Source organism: Rhincodon typus, chromosome 11 (assembly GCF_021869965.1).
Source record: "Rhincodon typus isolate 14 chromosome 11, sRhiTyp1.1, whole genome shotgun sequence".
Classification (NCBI taxonomy): domain Eukaryota; kingdom Metazoa; phylum Chordata; class Chondrichthyes; order Orectolobiformes; family Rhincodontidae; genus Rhincodon; species Rhincodon typus.
In genome coordinates this window covers 19,032,079-19,052,700 of record NC_063342.1, presented here as the reverse complement: position 1 = coordinate 19,052,700, position 20,622 = coordinate 19,032,079, and the positions used below count along the sequence as shown (strand labels likewise).

At 40.9% G+C, this 20,622-nt stretch overlaps 1 protein-coding gene across 1 annotated transcript in view; it reads left to right on the top strand.

Moving 5' to 3' along the window:
* Positions 1–20,622, top strand: part of LOC125484410 (protein dopey-2-like) — a 79,035-nt gene that overhangs the window by 13,824 nt on the left and 44,589 nt on the right. The gene's annotated exons all lie outside the window — the stretch shown is intronic.

The following is a 20,622-nucleotide window of genomic DNA, read 5'->3' as shown; positions in this document are numbered from 1 at the left end:
TCTAGGCCCGAAACATCAGCTTTCCTGCTCCTCTGCTGCTGCTTGGCCTGCTGTGTTCATCCAGCTCTACACCCTGTTATCTCAGATTCTCCAGCATCGGCAGTTCCTACTATCTCTTAACATCAACCTGCAACTTTAACAAGAAGCCATGGAAACAGATGCTGCTCCTTCCAGCTCCACTTTTTTAGAGCATGAGAATGTGTGATTTGATTTTTTTTTTCCTTTGAAGAAACTTGATGGATGCTGCCAGTGAAAAAGAGACGATTCCTTTTGGATTGGGCATCTTGAGCCTGAGAAAACTACAGGAAACAGCCTCAGTGCATGGTGCAGTCAATCAGAAACCAGGTTCATATGAGATTTGATGGATGTCCGGCCCTAGTTATATGTGCACGAGGCATGGGGCAGTTCTAGGCAGGTACCCTGGGTAACCAGAGGCACGCAAACCTAATATGAAGTAGAGTAGATGCATTGCTGTAAATTTTTCCAAAGTTTAGAGGACGTATGGGAAATGTTCCGTGAGTCTGGTAAATAGCGAGTATCTATTCAAGGGAAGGAGGTTAAAAAAACAGTAGGAAAAGATTGACATTTGTCATGGGAGGGTGTCAGGAATTATCACTGATGAGGTGACAGCTGCTAATTACATGTTTAACCAATTTTGTTAGACTTCTTTTGAAGGAGTAATATGTATCTTGGATAAAGGGGAGCTGGTGGATTCATTGGCAAATGCCTTCTGGAATTCCAAAAGTGTCACATGAAAGATTATTGCGAAAAGAAAGTGGTTCCAGGTGTAGGGGGTAACAACATATTGTGGATAGAAGATTGTTTTCGGCAAGCTAGAATATGGATAAATGGATAATAAATGGGTCTCTGTCTGGTTGGCAGAATGTGACAAAGTGAAGGCCCACAGGGATCTGTGCTGACGTTTCATCAAGTTCTTATAATTTACATCCATGACTTCAATGACTGGAGTAGCTAAATTTGCACACCACCTCAAGGAATGTACTAATATAGTTGTGAAGAGGACATTAGGTTGCAGGAGGATATAGATAGGCTAAGTGAGTGGGGAAAAGTCTGTCAGATGGAGGAGATGTGAGAAGATGCGAAGTTATTCACTTCGACAGGGGGAAAATGGAAAAGCATGTTATTACTTGAATGGAGAATGCCAGTGGAAATCTGAGGAGCAATAGAATTTTGGCTTTCTGAATGCATGAGTCACAAAAAGTTAGCATCCAGGTACAACGTTTAATCAAGACAGCTAATGAGATGCTATCCCTTGTTATGAAAGAAATTGAACATAAGGAAGTTGTGTTTCAATTATACAGGGCACAGGTAAGAGTTTTGCCCTCCTTTTTTATTTAAAGAAGGGCATAAATGCATTGGAGGTGGTTCAGAGCTGGTTTATTGGATTGATACCTGAATATTTAAGTGGGGGAAAGACTGCAGAAAGCTGCAGCACACAGGGAGTTGGGAATCCTTGTGCTGGAATCATAGAAAGCTAACATTCAAGTTCAGCAGGGAATAGTGATAGCGAGCAAGTGGAATTTTTACCATTATTTCAAAAGGATTGGAGTATAAAAATAGGAAGATTTGATAAAACTATCTAAGGCATTCAGTCAGAAAAGACTTGGAATACTGAGAATGATTTTGGACCCTTTATCTGCAGGAAGATAATCTGCCATTGGAGGCAGTCCAGAGAAGATTCACTAAGTAGATCCCAGGGATGGAAGGATTTTCATATAAGGAGAGGTTGAGTGAGTAGTTTGGGTCTGTACTTGTTAGAGTTTAGAAGAATAAGAACTGATCTTATTGCAACACAGAAGGTGTTTTGGGTGACTTGACAAGGTAGATGTGGCAATGTTCCTTCCTGTTGTGGGAGAGTCTAGGACTAGAGGCTGTAATCTCGGAGGTTGCCTGTTTATGACAGCAGAAGAATTTCTTGAATGTCGTGAATCTGTGTGGAATTCTTGACCACAAACTGGTTTGCAAAGTCTATTCAAGGCAGAGATAGACAGGTTTTTCATCACTAAGGGAGTGGGGAATAGTCAGGAAAGTGGACTTGAGTATGATCATATCAGCAATGACCTCATTGAACTTGGACTCAATGGGCTGAATAGTCTGCTTCTGCTCACATGTCAAGTGTTCTTATTAATGGGTTATCTTAATTGGAAAGGCTGGACTCATTTCCAATGGAGTTTAGAAGAGGTGAGGGATGATCTGTTTGAAATGTACAAGATCTTCAAAGGTATCAATCAAGTGGACATGGAAAGGATGTTTGCTCTTGTAGGTGACTCCAGAAGTAGGGGATAACTTTAAAATTTAGGGTTGTGTTTTTACGACAATGAGAATTTTCCTTTTTTGGGATGATTGTGTATCTTTGGCACACTAACTTGGAGGTGAGGTCGTTGAAAGCTTTTAAGACAGAGGTAGGTAAATTCTGATTAGGGAAGGGAATCTGGGTTAAGTGGAGTTTGAAACACAAACAATCAGCCTTGGTTGTCTTGAATGGCAGGCTTGGGGGGGCAAATTGTCTACTTCTGTTTCATATGTTTGTACATGTATGTCATATATCTGGTGCTACATTAACCTCCATGTCCTATTGGATTCTATGTACCTGGATGCCATGAGGTTTTACTCTGCAAGGGAAAAAGAGCAGATGTATCTAACTTGGTGCACTGTGGAATGATGGGATGTGATTTGTCCTTGTTGTTTCCATGCCAATGGTGAACTATGTCTTTGGTTTATGATAGTGAGGCAAAAGCTCATCTTTAGCTTGGGACAAATTTGAAAGGTGAGCGAGTAGTTCTTATATTTTAAACTCCCAGTTAAAGGTGTTTCTCAAAACAAAAAGATTTGGAATCATCTTTTGCTGTTCATGGCCTCAGAAATCCTCAAGTGGCTTTTATAAGTCAATGATATACTTTGGAGATGTAGTCACAGTTACTTTGTAGGAAACATAACAGCTAAATTGAGCACAGCAAGTGAAAAGATAAAGTTGTTTTTAGTAGTGATATTTGTCGAGATAAAAAATTGGACAGAACACGCTGGTCTTCTGAAAATAGTGAATTTGTTTCACCTGAAAGGATAGACTTGTTTTGGTTTAATGTTGCATCTGAGGAAATGGCCCTGCTGATACTGAAGCATTCCTTCAGTACAATACTAGCGTGTCAGCTGAGACAATTTACTCATATATTATAGAAAGTAGTAAAGGTTTTATAAGCAAGGAATAGTACGAGTTAAACATGGATGGCACAGTGATTACCACTGCTGTCTCAGTGTCAGGGACCCAGGTCCAATTCCACCTTCGGGCAACTGCCTGTGTGGAGTTGTACGTTCTACCTATGTCTGTGTGGATTTCCTCCGGGTGCTTCAGTTTCCTCCCACAGTCCAAAGATGTGCAGGTTAGGTGGATTGGCCATGCTAAATTGCTCTTAGTGTCCAGGGGTGTGCAGGCTAGGTGGGTTATTCATAGGAAATGTGGGGTTACAGGGATAAAATAAGGGGTGGGTCTGAGTGAGATGCTCTTCAGAGGGTTGGTGTGGACTTGAGGGGCCAAAGGGTCTGCTTCCACACTGTGGGGATTCTATGATTCTATGCTGCAAATGACAAAAAAGATTTTGGTTTTTTATTTGTTTAAAGAACTGAGAATGAGCTTTTTGTGGTTGATGTGACCATTGTACTTCCACCAGTCTCCAGAATTGTGATTCTCAAATTAGTGACAAGTTTGTTTTCACTTTATTAATGGAGCTTGAATGTCAATAGTTAGTCTGCTCCTTTATTGCCCTTGAGAAGATAGTGGTGAGCTGTCTCCTTTAAACTGCTTTAGTCCATGCGGTGCAGGGATACCAGAAGTTTGCTTTTAAGAGCGGAGTTCCATGATTTTGACTCCGCATCAGAGAAGACGATATATTTCCAGGTCAAGTTTCACTGATTATCTCCATTATATATCAAGAGGTGGCTAGATTTACTCTTGTTAGAAATGGTGATAGCCTGGCACATTTTTGTATGGCTCCATGAATGGAAACAGACCCTTCGGTCCAACTAGTCCATGTTGACCATGTTCCCAAACTAAACTAGTCCTGCCTGCCTGCCTGTGTTTGGCCCATATTCCTCCAATCCTTTCCTGTTCATGAACTTGCCCTAATATGTGTACCTGTATCCACCACTTCCTCTGGCAATTCATTCCACACAGTAACCAGTCTCTGTGCAAAAAGAGTTGCCCCTCATGTCCCTTTTAAATCTTTCTCCTCTCTCCTTATAAATATGCCCCCTTGTTTTGAACTCCCCCACCTTCAGGAAAAGACCTTTGCTAATCATCTTACCCGTTCCCCTCATGATTTTATAAACCTCCTTAAGGTCAACTGTCAACCTCTCATACTACCGTGAAAAAATTCCAGCCTGCTTTTCTAACTCAAACTCTCCACCCCCGGCAACATCCTGGTTAATCTTTTGTGAGCCTTCTCCAATTTAATAATATCTTTCCTATGACATGGTGACCAGAACTGGACACAGTACTCTAGAAGAGGCCTTATCAATGTCCTGTACAACCTCAACATGACATTCCAACTCCTATACACACAGGTCTGAGCAATAAAGGCAAGCATGCTAAATACGTTCTTAAACACCCTGTCTACCTGTGATGCAAATTTAAAAGAATTATGCACTTGAGCCCCTAGGTCTGTCTGTTCTACAGCACGAGGTTGAGAAACAGATCAGCCATGACTAAATGGCTGAGCAGACTCGATAGGTGCAGAATTAGGCCATTCAGCCTATATCTATGGTTTTAAGCGTCCAATATGACTTGCCTGACTTGCTAAAGACAAGCAGTACTTGACAAACAATGAGAAGAATTATGAAAAACGTTTCTGCAATGTCAACAAGTTAGAATTGAAAATGCATATGATGTGGAAGTCTCAGTAGATTGACAGACAAAAGAGAAGCTTAGCAGAATTAGCTTTTTAACCATTTAATGGGAGAATTGAAATTGTTCTCCTTTGTAGCTTAACTAGATCAGCGAAGGCAGTTGCGAACTATCTTGGTTTTGGAAAACATACAAATACAACATCTTTTACTTCTTTCTCTTTCACTCTGAACAGTTGACAGAAGGCAGGGAAAATGTTTTTTAAAAAAAAAAGTAAATGAACTGGTCTCCCTTCCCCACCACGACCTTTCACATTTAAGTTATTTGACTTCAAAACTCTGGCTGCTTTGCAGTTTTGATTTGCATTTCTGTTTGTCTTTTCAAGGATACACACTCTACCATCCTTGGTAGAACAGTAATCAATTTACATGGTGATCTTAGATAAGTGAATGATATTTTCAGCATTTTGCTGCAAAAACAGAACAATAGGTTTGGTAACATTCAACTAAAATATGCCCGATTTTTAACGTTTTGATCTATTCTTTCATGGGTATCTTGATCAATTGGGTCAATGGGCTGAGGAGTGGCAGATGGAGTTTAATTTGGATAAATCTATTGCATTTTTGGTAAAACAAACAATGGCAGGACTTCTACAACTAATGGTAGGACCCCAAGTAAATGGTTAAAAAGCTAATTCTGCTAAGCTTCTCTTTTGTCCGTCAATCTACTGAGATTCCACATCATATGCATTTTCAATTCTAACTTGTTAACTGTGTTTCTCCCTCCACCAATGTTGCCAGATCTGCCGAGTCTTTCCAGTATTTTCTAATTACGTTGTCATTTACACATCTATGCTTGGTACAAATCCCAATAAGTATGGGAAATCCTTCCCTAGCCCCTTCTGGCTCAGTTTAGAGAAGCCAGCTGCATCACACTGATGTCTTTGAAAGGAGCAGGCTTGGGAGACTGAGTGGCCTAATCATGTTCCTATTTCCAAAAGCCTTCTGGAATTTGTAGGCTGCACCATGGATACAGCATTCTCTGGTTTAATATTAACACCTGATCTTCCTAAACCAGCCTTCCATTTAACCTGTAAGGTTTTTTATATGAGTTGTTCTTGTACATTGCTTGGCTTTCATTTAGTTATCTTAAGTACTTGAATTGCATGTAAAATAGTACTTTTATTTTTCTCAAATTCCTGTCCACTTATTTCTCATGGAAGTGCAGGATTAGTAAACATTTGCAATGCCTTTTTTTGAAAAGCACGGTCAATATTGTGATAGTGCCAGAAATCCAGAGGTCTGAACTAATGCTCCATAGACAGAGAGTTTAAATCCCACCATAGCCTCTGGGTGAACTTAATACATGCTGATTTTAGTGGGTTCATGATCAGTTACCTAACGTAGGCAGTCAGGGATTTGTTTTTAAAAACAAGTTCTGATTGAGTTTTTTTTTAAAGAAGAAGCAGTTTAGATAAGATACATTCCTTAATTAGATAAGAAACCATACAACCAGGACAATTGGGAATGGTTCACTGATACCAGAGGACAAACAGGCTGTTGGCACGGAATGTGGTGGTCTCACCAACATTGTGGAGCAGCGTCCTGCTCTCTAGCCAAAGTCCCAGGGAACTCTTCCCTAGGTCTTCCTCTGTTTTTTTTTCTGGTCCATCTTCCATCAAGAGAAGACAGCTCTCTGAGGACCGTTCAATGGGAGCTCCTCTCTGCTCCTGAGCACTTCGCTGTGATGTCACAGGGACAGGCAACTCGTGCTGTGTCAACCAATTGTGTGAACCCTTTTGGCCAATGAGTCAGTTGGTTGCCCCCTTGCTTACCTTCATCTGAAGGTTAGTTTACCATTCTTCCTAAGAACAAAATACAACTAATTTTTGCAAACAAAACACTGATAATAGGGTACATTGCAGCAGATAAAATGTTAATGTGAGTTCAATGGGCATAGTAACCTCAGTGTTTTTTTTTAATTGTAATTCTTCTGCTAGAGCTTTCAAAGTTTAACTGTTGCTGTAATAGCTGTTAAATGAAATCATGTGCTGCACAGTAAATGTTAGGAAAATTTGTTTTTAAGGGACTGCAATTCCAATATAAATCTAGACTAAAATGTTTGTCTCTTTAATGGAGACTATTAAACTATCAGATGGGTATTTATAAAAAACACCTTAGTTCATCAATATCTTTTAGGGGAGGAAATCTGCCATCTTTACTTGCTGTGCCTCCAACTTCACACAGTAATGTCTACTTCTAACTGCTCTCTGAAATGGCCTAGCAAGCCACATGGTGTGTCAAAGAGTAAGCTGGATGAATTAGCCAGAATGAATCCTGGCGTTAGAAACAACAAAGGTAAACCTGGCCTAGTTGACTCTGTGAACACCACCCCCCCCTCCCCCTCACCTTATTAATGTCACAGACAAAGAGGGAATGGGATGAATGTAAATTAATTAATTTTACTCTTTAGCTTGTGACAATGAGGTATGTTGTTTGATTTATCCCTAACCCTTTTTTTTAAAATTGCTGTCCATTACTGAGGTAGGCTAAAACATCTTACCCCAGTTCCCAGTTTCATAATAAAATCATAACAAAATCCTTTAAGATGAAATCAATGCTAGGTCTTATTAACACAACATTTCAAATCATGAGATAACAAGGTGTGGAGCTGGATGAACACAGCAGGCCAAGCAGCTTCAGAGGAGCAGGAAAGCTGACGTTTTGGGTCTGGACCCTTCTTCAGAAATGAGTTGCTTTGTGACTCCATACACATGCTAGCACTCCCAAAATTAAGGAAAACAGGGTAGAAGATGGGTGAAATGTTCCAGATTTTGGGAAATCCAGTGATTGGTTCCCGTGAGTTGGTGTCCAGTGCTAGTTTCCTGGGTGAGTTAGGTTCAGTAGTTTTCCTCCTTGCAGGAAAAGTGTTAACTTCTTTCCAGCCACCAACTTGTAAACACAGAGGGTCTGAGGCAGGCAGTCATGTCAACGTGGTGTCCTGCTCTCCCTCTGGAGGTCAAAGAGCAACTGACTTAGAATCCTAGAATTGTGTAGAGCAATTCAACAAGCTCAGGTTTTAGTCATGTGATGGTAACAGGCATTTCAGATGTCCAGGGCCCATCTCTGAGCTAATCGAAAGGTCATCAAGCTTTATCTCCCTCTGAATTTACATTGCAACGTAACAAGATTACTAAAATCTTTGTGGCCATTTTTAGTATAATGGATTTTGAGGCTTTCCCTTCCCTAGATCTGTTTGGAAGCAAACAATCTACATGCGCTTTGACAGTTCTACCTGGAATATCTATACAATGCAGGTGGTTCATAGGTTTTTGGAAATAGAATCATGTGATCATCCTCAACAATCTTGAGGTCCACCAAGGTTAAGAGGAACAGAATTTAAACACAAATATCAAAGAAAATAGTTTTATTTCAGATCTGTCTTAACCCTTTGGCCATGACACTCCCATTTCAGAAATTGGGACACCTATCTCCTAGATTGGTCAAGCAATAGCCTAATCTTGTCATTCTCATCAAATTGACCTTAAAATCATTGTCCAGAGCATCTCTGTCACCACCTCTGGGTATACAGCATTCTAGCTGCAGGGCAGATTGCTCAAAGATGGTGACACTTGGGGCAATAATTATCCCCAGAGTCCTCTACATCAGATCAAACGTAGATAAATAATCACACTATTGATTATCATCAGCACTCCTCAATATTGAATGTCACTTGGAAGAGGTTTAATGAGCACAATGTACTGGGGGGAGACGATGACCTAGTGGTATTATCACTAGACTGCTAATTGTGGAGGACCTGGATTCAAATCCCGCACAGCAGTTGGTGGAATTTGAATTCAATAAATATCTGGAATTAAGGTTCTAATGATAACCACGAATCCATTGTCGATTTGTCAGAAAAACCCATCTGGTTCACTAATGCCCTTTAGGGAAGGAAACTGCCATCCTTACCTGATCTGGCCTATATGTGACTCCAGAGCCACAGGGATTAGAGATGGGCAATAAATGCTGCCTAGCCAGTGACGCCCTCATCCCGTGAATGAATAAAGAAAAAAATAACTCTGGGTGGTAGACTTCAATGTCCATCATAGAGTGGCCTGGTAACACCACCAACTGAGTTACTCTCAATACTCCTTCCCTTGAAAAGAAAAGGGAAGGGTGGGAGTGGTAACACCACTACTGACCGAACTGTTTGGGTCATGAGGGACGTAGCTCCTAGACTGGATCTGTGGCTGATGGTAAAAGAAAAATATACTTGAACGCATCCTGTCCTGTCTACTTACCATTGATGCATATGTTCTTGTTAGCATTGGACTAGAGCTCAATCCTGTGGAGGTCAAGTGCCATCTTCATCTGATGGATTCCTCCATTGTGTTGTGTGGCACTACCACCATATTTAATTCATTTCGATTCTTCAACTCAGTTGGATTCCCATGACGTGCTTTGACCAGAAATTCACTTCATTAGAACCTAATTTTGTCTTGCCCGATCCCTTACTAGCATTACATTTAAGCCGGGAGATAACCCCAGTTTAGTGAAGAATGCAGGAGCAGTGCAAGGCAGATCTAAACTTGAGGAACCAGCCTGGTGAAGGTGCAAGACTGGCCTGTGTGTATTCTAATAGCTGAAGTAGCATGCAATGCACAGAGATAAAAGGTCTCTCAATGGACCAGATCAAAGCTCTTTCAGTCTCACCACATCCAGTTGTGAATGGTGGTGGACAATCAAACAACTGGTGGAAGGAGATGATTGCACCATTCCAATCCTTGAGGATTGGGAGCTGCAGAAAACAAGACCAAAGCCTTTATAATCATCTCCCACCACTACTGCCAAGTGGATGATCTTTCTTGACCTCCTCCTGATGTCCTATGAATGATGGATTTCACTGTTAAGCCAGTTTGATTCACTGTGATATCGGGTAAGATTATGTGGCCTGACAACATCCCAGCTATAGTGCCACAGACTTGTGGTTCAGAAATAGACATACCTTGGCCTTGAGATTCCAGTACAACCATATACCTAGCATCTAACTGCAAATATAGAACATTACTCACAAAAATAAGGATAAATCTGATCCAGCCAATTTCCACCTCTCCAGCCTATTGATCTGTCAGCAACAAAGGGATGTGTCATTTGGCAGTGATATTGAAATGCCACTTGCTCTCCAATATTGATGTTCAGTTTGGGCCCTGCCAGAGCAATTTGTTTCTGGATCATATTACAGGCTTGGTCCAAACATGGTCAAAAGAGCCAAATTCCTTGCGTGAGACTGACTGAGATCCCCTTGACATGAAGGTAGCATTTAATTGAGTATGGCCTCCAATATGGCAAACTTTTTGGTCAATGAGAATTGAAGTCTGAAGCTTTACTACTTGGAGTCTTTGGTCATTGGATCAAGTTCCCTCTCTAATGTCATGATGGGTCTACCAACTGAATATGAACTGTCACGGTTCAAGAAGTCACCTTGTCATCACCTTGAGGGCAACCAGGGACTGGCAAAAAATGCTGACCCGGTCAGTGAGGCCCACGTCCCATGAGTGAATTTTTTGGTGGGGGGGGGGGAAGAAGTCATGACTCCAGGATATCATTGAAGGAATTCCTCTGGATAGTGCCCTAACCCAGTTATCATTGAACCAGCTTCGTTCCATCTTAAGATGAGCAGTGCGGATATTTGCTGCAGATTCCATTTATTTCTTCCCAATTGTTCGTTTTCGGGGTGGGGGGTGCGGTGTGGAGAAAGCAGTCCCTGTCCACCTGCAGCAAACGTTTGTGCTTGGGCTGCTAAGTGGCAAGGTGCATATGTAAGAACGTGCCAGGCAATATCCATCTCCAACAAGAAAGAACCTCACCAGTTCCCTGTGGGGTCCCATGGCCATGCCATCACTGAATTTTCCCCAACATCCGAGAGTGTACCTAGAGCACCTAAAGCTAAATGGTTCAAGAGGTTAGCACACCACTACCTTCAATAACCATCTAAGACAGACAAGCTTGCTATTGATGCCCACGTTTTGTGAATGGGTAATATTGACAAAATCTTTCACTGCCAGATCTAATCTAAAACCAATCACTGAGAATAACAAGTTTAAAGCGAAATACTATGGATGCTAAAAATCTGAAATAAAGGAAATGCTGGAGAAACTCCGGTCAGTCAACATTTTCCTTTGGAAGAGAGAAATGGTTAACTTTTTAAGTCTGTCGCCAACTCTTCGGAAACCAGGAAAAATTCTAAAGAGTCATCTTGAATTCCAAGTTAACTCTGCTTCTCTCTCTAAACATGCTGCCAGACCTGAATTTCTCCAGCACTTTCTGTTGAAACTAACATTCTCAGTTTGCATGTAATTGATGCATTTTGTTGAGTCTATTTGCAAACAGCTTGGTGAAACTGCACTGTCTCTTAACTGTGTAGGTAAAATTTTAAGGTGTTACATTTTCAAAGCAATGTTGTTATGAAGTACAATGCACTTGGTTTTTTTTCCCGTACATTCTTTATTCTCGTGTTTTAAATTTCTACCTCCACCTGCCATGAAAATTCCCACATGTACTTTTATGTTACCCTCTTTGAGAAAGCATGACAGATTGAATGGGTGGGTGCGTTTATATCATTGAAGCATGCACCCCTTTTGGATGTGGGCCAAGGGTTTAGCTTCTGTTCTGCAAGCAGTCATGATTAAAAATGGCTAAGAAATATTAATTTTTTTTGTTTTTAAAACTTAAAATGCTTGGAACATTACATAGGTCTAGCAGCATCTGAGGAGAGAAATCAGAGTTCATCTTTTAAATGGATTTAAAAATTCTGATGAAAGATCCTTTGAAAAATTAACTGTTTCCCTATCCACAGATTTTGCCAAACTTTGCTGCGTCTTTCTAATATTTTCTCAACTTTTTTTCAGATTTCCGGCTGCCTTGATTTTGTACGCTAGTGTCTTGAAATTTGCTTCCCTTGGCTTGAATGATTGCCACACATTAATATTAATTTTTGTTTTTTTTCTAGTGGTTGGTTACCACTTGCGCGGTTAAGGGGTTTCCACTTTGACCAAGTTCATGTGGCAGGAGCCAGTCTGCTCCTCTAATTTGTGGGTAAAATTTCCTTCTGTTCACTGCAAAATAATTGTGCATGTGCCAGACTTTGTGGAAGTAATTTGAACCAAATTGCACATGGATTTATTGCTTACTTTCATTGGATTACTGTCCAGCTCATTGTTTATTGCTTTGGAAGCCTGCAGAAGCATTTGTGAATTTCTCTTCCCACTGGCAAGAAATTGCTGATGTAATTTGCTCTTGTGATGTGGTATCAAGAACCCGTTCAGTTGGAAAGGCGTCATTGGCACTGAGGAGTGGTGTTATTTTTAAAGCTATTGATCATGCCCTAAGCCTGCTTAAAAATTTGTTGTTTTTCCCCCAAGGTTGACCTGTATTTTTTTAAATCTAATCCAGGAACATATTTGAGGTCTTTAAGAAGATAACGAAACAGGAGCAGGGCTGAGCCCAATCCCTGCTCATTCACAGCAAATAACTTGCCCTTCTGTGATTACCATCGTACATTTCTCAGTGCATCCAAGGCCATTAGTGCTTTTGGTTAGGAGAGATTTTTTTGAGCCTCGAATGCTTAGGTTTGTCATGGTTTTTAAAATCTTTTGGTGGATGTGTTGGTCGATGCATGGGTGCCTCCACTGCCTTTAGTGTGGGAGGCTTGGCGCAGACATCTACTGAACATAATCTGTATCAAGTGATTGTTGGAAAGGATTACCTCATAGTAAACAGTTGTTTGGAGTGGAGGCAATGAGATCTGTTTGTTTTGAAGTGACCTTGTCTTGGGAAAAGTTAATGCTCTTCAATCATACTGCGTGTGCTTTTTGCAAGATTATTTTTCACTTCAAATCGACCATACCAAAATATTCCACATGTGTGAATAATGTTCTGGTACAGGAGGCTATTTGGCCTCTTATCCCAGTGTTTTAAATCCCTTCGATCATGAGCAAAACTGTTCCATATTTTACCAAAAGGTATCTCAGGTTTTACACCCTTTCTGTTTGAAAATAAATTGCTTATACCTCATGCTTTTAATAAACATTGTGCTTTCTCCATACAAATTGACAATCATTTCCCTACGCTGTAAATCTTTAACAATTCTGGTGTTCCTATGCAGAACTGACTTTTTTTTTGACTTTCCAAGAAAAATTTTCAGAGTTCATCTTCTCTTGATGCTGTTTGAAAGAGGTTCCTTTTTTTTTTGTAGCACCTTTTGCACACCTCTGTGTGAAGAATGTCATCTTTTTTTTCTTGCTTTAGAAAGTGCGGTTGCTAATATGTGGGTAAATGTGGTAGTAACTTTGCACAAAACAAGCAAATGAGAAGAATAATGATTTGGTTTCTTTTGAGTGATGTTTGAGAGAAGGATGTTGGCAAGACTCCTGGAACACTTTTTTTTTAATTTTGAATTTAGGATTTTTGCTTCCAGTATAACGGGATGTTGTTTTAACACTGTGTGCCCAAGCTTTTGATCTATGGGAGTTGTATGGGCAATACATACATGGGATTTAAGGCTTGGTTTGTTTTTGAAATATAAGTAGGGCCAAATCTATCACACTTGTGACTTGTGCCTTGAGTACAAGTGGATAGGCACTGGGGAGACAGGAGGAGAGTTCATCACTGAATTTCTAACCTCTAACCTATACTCGTAACCAATATATTTATATGGCTGGTTCAGTTCAGTTCTGGTCATTTGTAACCTCCGCGATATGTTAGTGGGGAAGTTAGTAAAAGTAATGTCATTGAATGCCAAGGAGCAATGGTTAGATTCTGTCTTGTTGGAGATGGCCATTGCTTGGTTTTGTGTAGCCTGAATGTCACTTCTGACTTGCCAGCCTAAGCCTGGATCTTCTCTAGGTCTTGCTAGGTCTGCATCTGAGGACTCCCACAAATGATGCTGAACATTGTGCAGTAGCAGCAAACATCTGCACTGTTGACCTTGTGATGAAGGGGAGGACATTTTGAAGTAGTTGAAGATGGTTGAGCTGAGGACACCACCCTAAAGTACTCCTGCAGAGATGTCCTGGAGCTGAGGTGACTAACCTCCAATAACCACAATTATCTTCCTTTGTGCCCACCATAGTGATGGATTTTCCCCCTGATTCCCACTAATTTAACTTGAGTTTTTTGATGTCGGTGAGGACACTTGATTGCACTGTCAATGACCTTCCATCAAATGGAACAAGAGTGGTCTTATGGGGTGGTAATTAGTGGGGTTGAATTTTTCCTTTTTTTTCATCCATTAATGGGATGAGGGTGTAGATTTTTGTAGATAGCATATACCTGGGCAATTGTCCATAGTACTGGATGGGTGCCAGTATTGTAACAGTACTGGAATGCCTGAGCTAGGGTGTGACTTGTTCTGGAGCACAAGTGTTGAACACCATAGCCAGAATGTTTTCAGGATGCATAATTTTTTTGCATTGTCAATGCCTTCCAGCCAGTGTTTTGGATGTCACATGGAGTGAATCAAATTTGGTTGAATTTGTGATGCTGGCACATCAGGTGGAGAAGTATCGACGTTTTGAACTGAAGATTATGTTGGAAGTGCTTCAGCCTTGTCCTCCGAACTCCTCCACAATTACCCCCAATAATGGAGCCGCCGTTTCCAGTGCGTTGTTAAATTGTCCACTGCTATTCACGAATGAATCTGGCAAGACTGCAGGGCTTAGATCAGATTGTTGGTTGTGGAATCACCTTCACCCTGTCTGTCTTGCTGCTGATGGTATTTGGTATGTAAGCAGTCCTGTTTTGTAGCTTCACTCAGTGTGCATGTCTGGAATGCCCTCCTGCACTCTCTTAACCCAATTGACCCCCTGGCATGATGATATGGTAGAATGGGTGAATATACCGAACTACAAGGTTGCAGATTATTTGGAGTATCGTTATGTTGGAGGCCCACGGCACATCGTGGATGCCCAGTCTTGAGTTGGTAAATCTGTTTAAAATCAATCCCATTTATGTTGGAGGTGCTGGTCGTGGGTGAATGTGGTATGTGCTTCACCTTTCCCTCTTTGGTCCTTCCCTTTTTCTCTCCAAGATAAGGAGTGTTGAGAATAATTCAGTATAAGAATCCAGAGCTATTGTTATGTCCACGATGGGTACGTTGCACCTTCTGATATGCAGAGTGGCAAAAAGACTAAACTGACTCCCATACTTTACAGCCCTGAATAATTCCAGATGTGCGCACACAGGGTATTGCATGGGAAGTTTAAACTTCTGACGGTATTGCCCTGCTCCAATGGATCCCACAGCATTAGGGAATAATGCGACCAATGACCATATCCATGAATACTTGGGTTGTTTGCTTTCACCCCATTTAGTTCGGTTTTTACTTGGAGCTTTTCCTAACTGCTGTAACGCCCACTGAGCAGTGCAAACAAAAGTAGATTAGTTGAAGTATCTAACCACGTTGATTTTCAATTGATACTTTTGGTTTTAAGGGGAGGTCCTTTTTGACCAAATTTGATTTTTGGAAAAGGTGATCAGGTAAGTAGATGAGAGCAATACATTTGACATTAGTCTCCTTGGACTTCAGCAAGGGTTTGATAGTCTCCCACACAAGGAGACTGACGAAGGCAAGAGCCCATGGGAATGAAGGAAGTTGGCTAATTGGATTTAAAACTAGCGGAATGGCAGGAAACAGAGGGTGATGGTTGAGGGAAGTTTATGCGAATGGAAGTCTGTGCCCAGTGGGGTCCCACAGGCATCAGGATGGGGGACCTTGGTGTTTGTGGCTTACAAGAATGATTTCCACTTCATTGTAGGAGGATTGATCACTTAAGTTTGCAAAGGTTACAAAAGTTGGAGTGATAAATAATGAAGTGGATAGCCTCAGATTACAAGTCACATGGGCTGAAATGGAATTCAATCTGATAAGTGTGAGGTGATGCACTTGGGAGATCAAACAAGATAAAAGAATACACGATGATTGGTACGACCCTGGGGAACACCAAGATCAGGGGACCATAAATGGGCATGTCCACCAATCACTTAAGGTGGTGGGACAGATAGATAAAGTCTTTAAGAAGGCTTATCGAATGTTGCCGTTATTAGCAAAGGAATAGAATTTAAGAGTAGGAAGGTCATGCTAGAACTGTTGATGTTTGAAAACACTGATTAGGCCACAGCTGGAGTATTGTGTGCAGTTCTGGAATCCACATCATAGGAGGAATGTGATTACACTGGGGAGGGTGCAGAGGAAATTTACCAGGATGTTGCGTGGCTTGTAGAGTTTCGGTTATGAAGACAGATTGGATTGTTTCCCTTAGAGCAGTGGAGACTGAGGAGGGATATGTATCAAAGAGATGTATCAAATTCAGGGTCATATACAGGGAAGGAGAGGAAGGAATTTTTCCCGTTGGTGATGGAATCGATGACTGGAGGCCATGGATTTAAGCTAAGGAGCAGGAGGTTTAGAACAGATGTGAGGAAAAATGTTTTTCACTCAGAGGGTTGTGAGAATCTGGAATTGACTACCTCTAAGGCTGGGTAGAGACAGAAACCCTCATTACACTTCAGAAATATTTAGATATGCACTTGCAATGCTAAGGCGTGCAAAGCTATGAACCAACTGCTGGAAAAAGGGAGGATGATAGGTGCTGCTTTTTGACTGATGCAGATTTGATGGGCTGAAGGGCCTTCTTCTGTATTTTGAGACCATGTGACTGTCTAGCACCATAGTATACCTGACAATGCTCAACCCTACTCATGGCTCACCTTTTAAAATCTGTCCAGCTGAAAGTGAGACATCAGCATTGTTGCAGAGGGGACCATGCCTTGTCTGCAGTGGGTAGGCTGATTTGGAAGTGGAGAATAGAAGGAGGCAACCCTTTTTCAATGATTGAAGGAAAAGAGTAAGCATAGCTTGGGCTGAAGGACGCATTGATCTTTGTAGTGTGAATGGCAAGGTCGTGCTGTATTGAAGGCAGGATACAATTCAGTTTTTACTGAAGATGCTTCTTGAGATTGGCATGAGGATTGTTTTTTTTAATTTTTCAGAGGCTCTTTTTTCATTCTCTCTAAATTCTTCATTTGGTTGTGTCGTAACAAAGCCTTTATACGTGTATGAGTTAAAAACACAATGTGATTTAGTTTTGCACAGAGCAGAATTTGAATTACTCCATGTCCTCAATTATCGATGCTTCATTAAATTTAAAGCTATAACACAAGGAAAGCATTAATTTCCTAGAAACCACAATGTTTAAATTTTCACTAGACAATGGGGTACATGTTAGTAACAAAAACAAAATTCAAAATAACTAACACTCACTTCTACTATTCCTATCTAATACTGTAAGCATTCCATGAACTGGTGAGGTCTTAGTTAATGTTTTTCTACTGTGCATACATAAAAGCTGGAAGATTTTGAATCAAACAGTTACTTGTTTTAAAACCTAATATTGGACCTTAATCTTCGAATTAAATTTGAACATTGTTCATTGAATAGGATCTGCATCTTTATTCCCCAGTTTGGTCTTTCTGAATGTACCCAGCCTTAAATTAGAGGTTCCACATTGATTGGTTATAAGAGTCATACAGTATAGAAACGGACCCTTCGGTCTAACGAGTCCATGCCGACCATAATCCCAAACTAAACTAGTCCCACCTGCCTATGTTTGGTCCATATTCCTTCAAACATTTTTTATTCATGTACTTATAAATGTCTTTTAAATGTTGTAATTGTACCCACATAACAAGGAACTAGTTGGCTTATTGATTTCAAGTTTTCTTGAACAAAGAACAATACAGCACAAGAACAGGCCCTTCGGCCCACCAAGCCTGCGCCAATTCCTAATCTTTATTTAGACCTGCTACTTATTGCCCATAAGTGGTTTCTATCCCTCTGTTCGCCTCCCGTTCATGTGTCTACCAGATACACCTTAAATGTGGCTAATGTGCCTACTTCCACCACCTCCACTGGCAGTGCATTCCAGGCACCCACCACCCTCTGTATGAAAAATTTTCCCTGCACTTCTCCCCTAAACGTCCTCCTTCTCACCTTGAACCTGTGCCCTCTTGTAGTTGACATTTCCACCCTAGGGGAAAAGCCTCTGACTATTCACCCTATCTCTGTAGACCTCTATCAGTTTGCCCCTCAGCTGCCGTCTTCCCAAAGAAAATAATCCGAGTTTATCCAACCCCTCCTCGTAATGTTGATCTTGCTTTTTGTGTACCTTCTCCACAGCCGTGACTTTGTATTCCTTGCTCTGTTCATGTACGCTATGTTCTTTGTATGTTAATCTGCCTGTATTGCATGCAAAACAAAACTTTTCACTGTACTTGGATACACGTGACAAATAATAAATCGAATCAAATCAAACTAAAACCCTCCAGACCAGGCAACATTCTGGTAAACCTTCCCTGCACCCTCTCCAAAGTTTCCACATCCTCCTGGCAGTATGGCAACCAGAACTGCATGCAATATTCAAAATGTGGCCTAACTAAAGTTTTTGTACAGTTTTACTTGCCATCTCTTACATCTGAACTCCTGGCCAATGAAGGCAAATGTTCTGTATGCCTTCTTGACCATCTTATCTGCCTGTGTAGCCACTTTGAGGGATCTGTGGACCTGTTCACCCAGATCGCTCCATGTCACTGCTCCTAAGGGTTGTGCCAGTTATTGTATAATTTGCACCTGAATTTGATCTTCCAAAATGCATTTATGTGGATTAAATTCCATCTGCCATTTCTGTGCCCAAATCTACAATCTGTATGTATCCTGCTTTGCCATTCCTCCTCACCACCTGCAACTGTGCCAAGTTTGGTGACATCCATAAACTTAGTAATCAGACCACCTGCACTTTCCTCCATGTATTATAGAGAACAAAGGTCCTAGTGCTGATCCCTGCAGAACACTAGTAGTTATTGATCTCCATTTCAAAAAGCATCCTTCCACTGCTTCTCTGTCTTCTATGACCAAGCCAGTTGTGTGTCCAGCTAGCCAGCTCACCCCAGATCCCATGAGACTCTACCTTCTGTACCAGACTGTCATGAAGTACTTTATGAAATGCCTTATTAAAATCCAAATAGACAACATCCACTGCCCTTCCCTCATCAATCATTCTTGTCATCTCAAAAAAAAACTCCAAGTTGGTGAGACACAACCTTTCCCGCACAAACCCCTGCTGCCTATTAATAACAAGTCCATTAGCTTCCAAACGTTGCCTACAACATAGTTGAATATTCCTTTGACCGGCTTAATACTGTGTCCTTATCATTGCAGTCAATCCTGTGTTATCTTTTTCTTTGTTTTTTTTTTAGTTGCACCCTGATGAAATTTTCTTGGTTTTTGTTTTTGGCAAACTCTGCCTTGTATTTTGGGCACTGCTTAAGAGTGACAGCCCCTGTTGGAAACTGGTGTAAATCAGTGGACTGAAGAGAGACTGTAAAGGGCCTGTCTGATATTCCTGATGGAGAGCGGGAGCAAAATTGCAGTCACCATTTGCCTTCTCAATGCTGCATCTTCTGGTTTTTGGTGCAGTAAAATGGTGCGTGGGCAGTTGAAATGGCGTTCACCCTCCCTGCCCCTGACTGCTAGGATGTTCTGGACAATATGTGCCATTGATTCAGGAAAAAATGTTATTGAATGGCTCAGACTGCTGTTGTCAGGCAAAATTAATCCTGTAACATTCTGGAATAATCTTATCAAAAAGGTTTGTTTGATTATTTCTAAACACAATGATATGGTTTGATTTTCTTGTTTACATGACAGGCTGTGGAAGCAAACCAGATGATTTGGATGCTATAGAAGGATGAGGGAGATGTATGAGAAAAGTATATTTGCAGTTTTGAGCATAAGGTTTGTAGAGTACACCCTGCCCCTGTGTTGATTGGTACTTGCCTTTTCAATTAAGATTACAGGTGGAATGTGAATCTTGTCTACTCGATTGCATTTCTAAATGTTGTGTTCTGGGGACCAAGGTTTGAATCCCATCACAGGTGCCAGAATTTGAATTTAATTTAAAAATCTGGAATGAAGAGTCCAACGATGACCATTAATCCATTTTGATTGTTGGAAAAACCCACCTGGTTCACTAATGTCCTTTCTAGGGAAGGGAAACTCATCCTTATCTGGCCTGGACACTGTGATTCCAGACCCACAGCATGTGGGTGACTATTAATTGCTCTCTGGGATGGGCAATGATTGCCAACCCAGCCAGCAATGTCCTCGTCCCCTGAATGGAAAAAAGGAAGTGTCCTCCCTTTTAAGATGCCACTTAATGATTTCTAATAGATCAGTCAGGTCGTTGCTTTTCTGAAATCTCAATGCAGTGCTTTTCAAATGGGGTAACAATGTAATAAGTTGATAGAACTCTTTGAAATGCTTGTGAAAAAGGTCAATTATTTCCCTATGTTCAGTGTTTCAGTCAGTTAGGATGCCTGAGGACTTTAAGATGAACATTTTTCACGTGTTTTTTTTAGAAACCTTTACATCTTCGTCCTTTTTTTTTTAAAAAAAAAAAGCATTTCTGGGATCTGAACAGTCTCTCCGTGGTTATATTGCACAAGTTGATAGCAGCTTAGATTTTCAGTCTAAAGTAACAGCAACATGTTACTGATCCGACCTTCGAGACTCCGAGTAATCCTGGGAGTCTGCTAAATTATCAGTTGAACTAATAATACATTGCAACTCCCTTGCATTGTAAGTCTCCAATGTACAAGCCACCATTTATTCATGTGAGATAGTAAGAACTGTCAATGCTGGAGTCACAG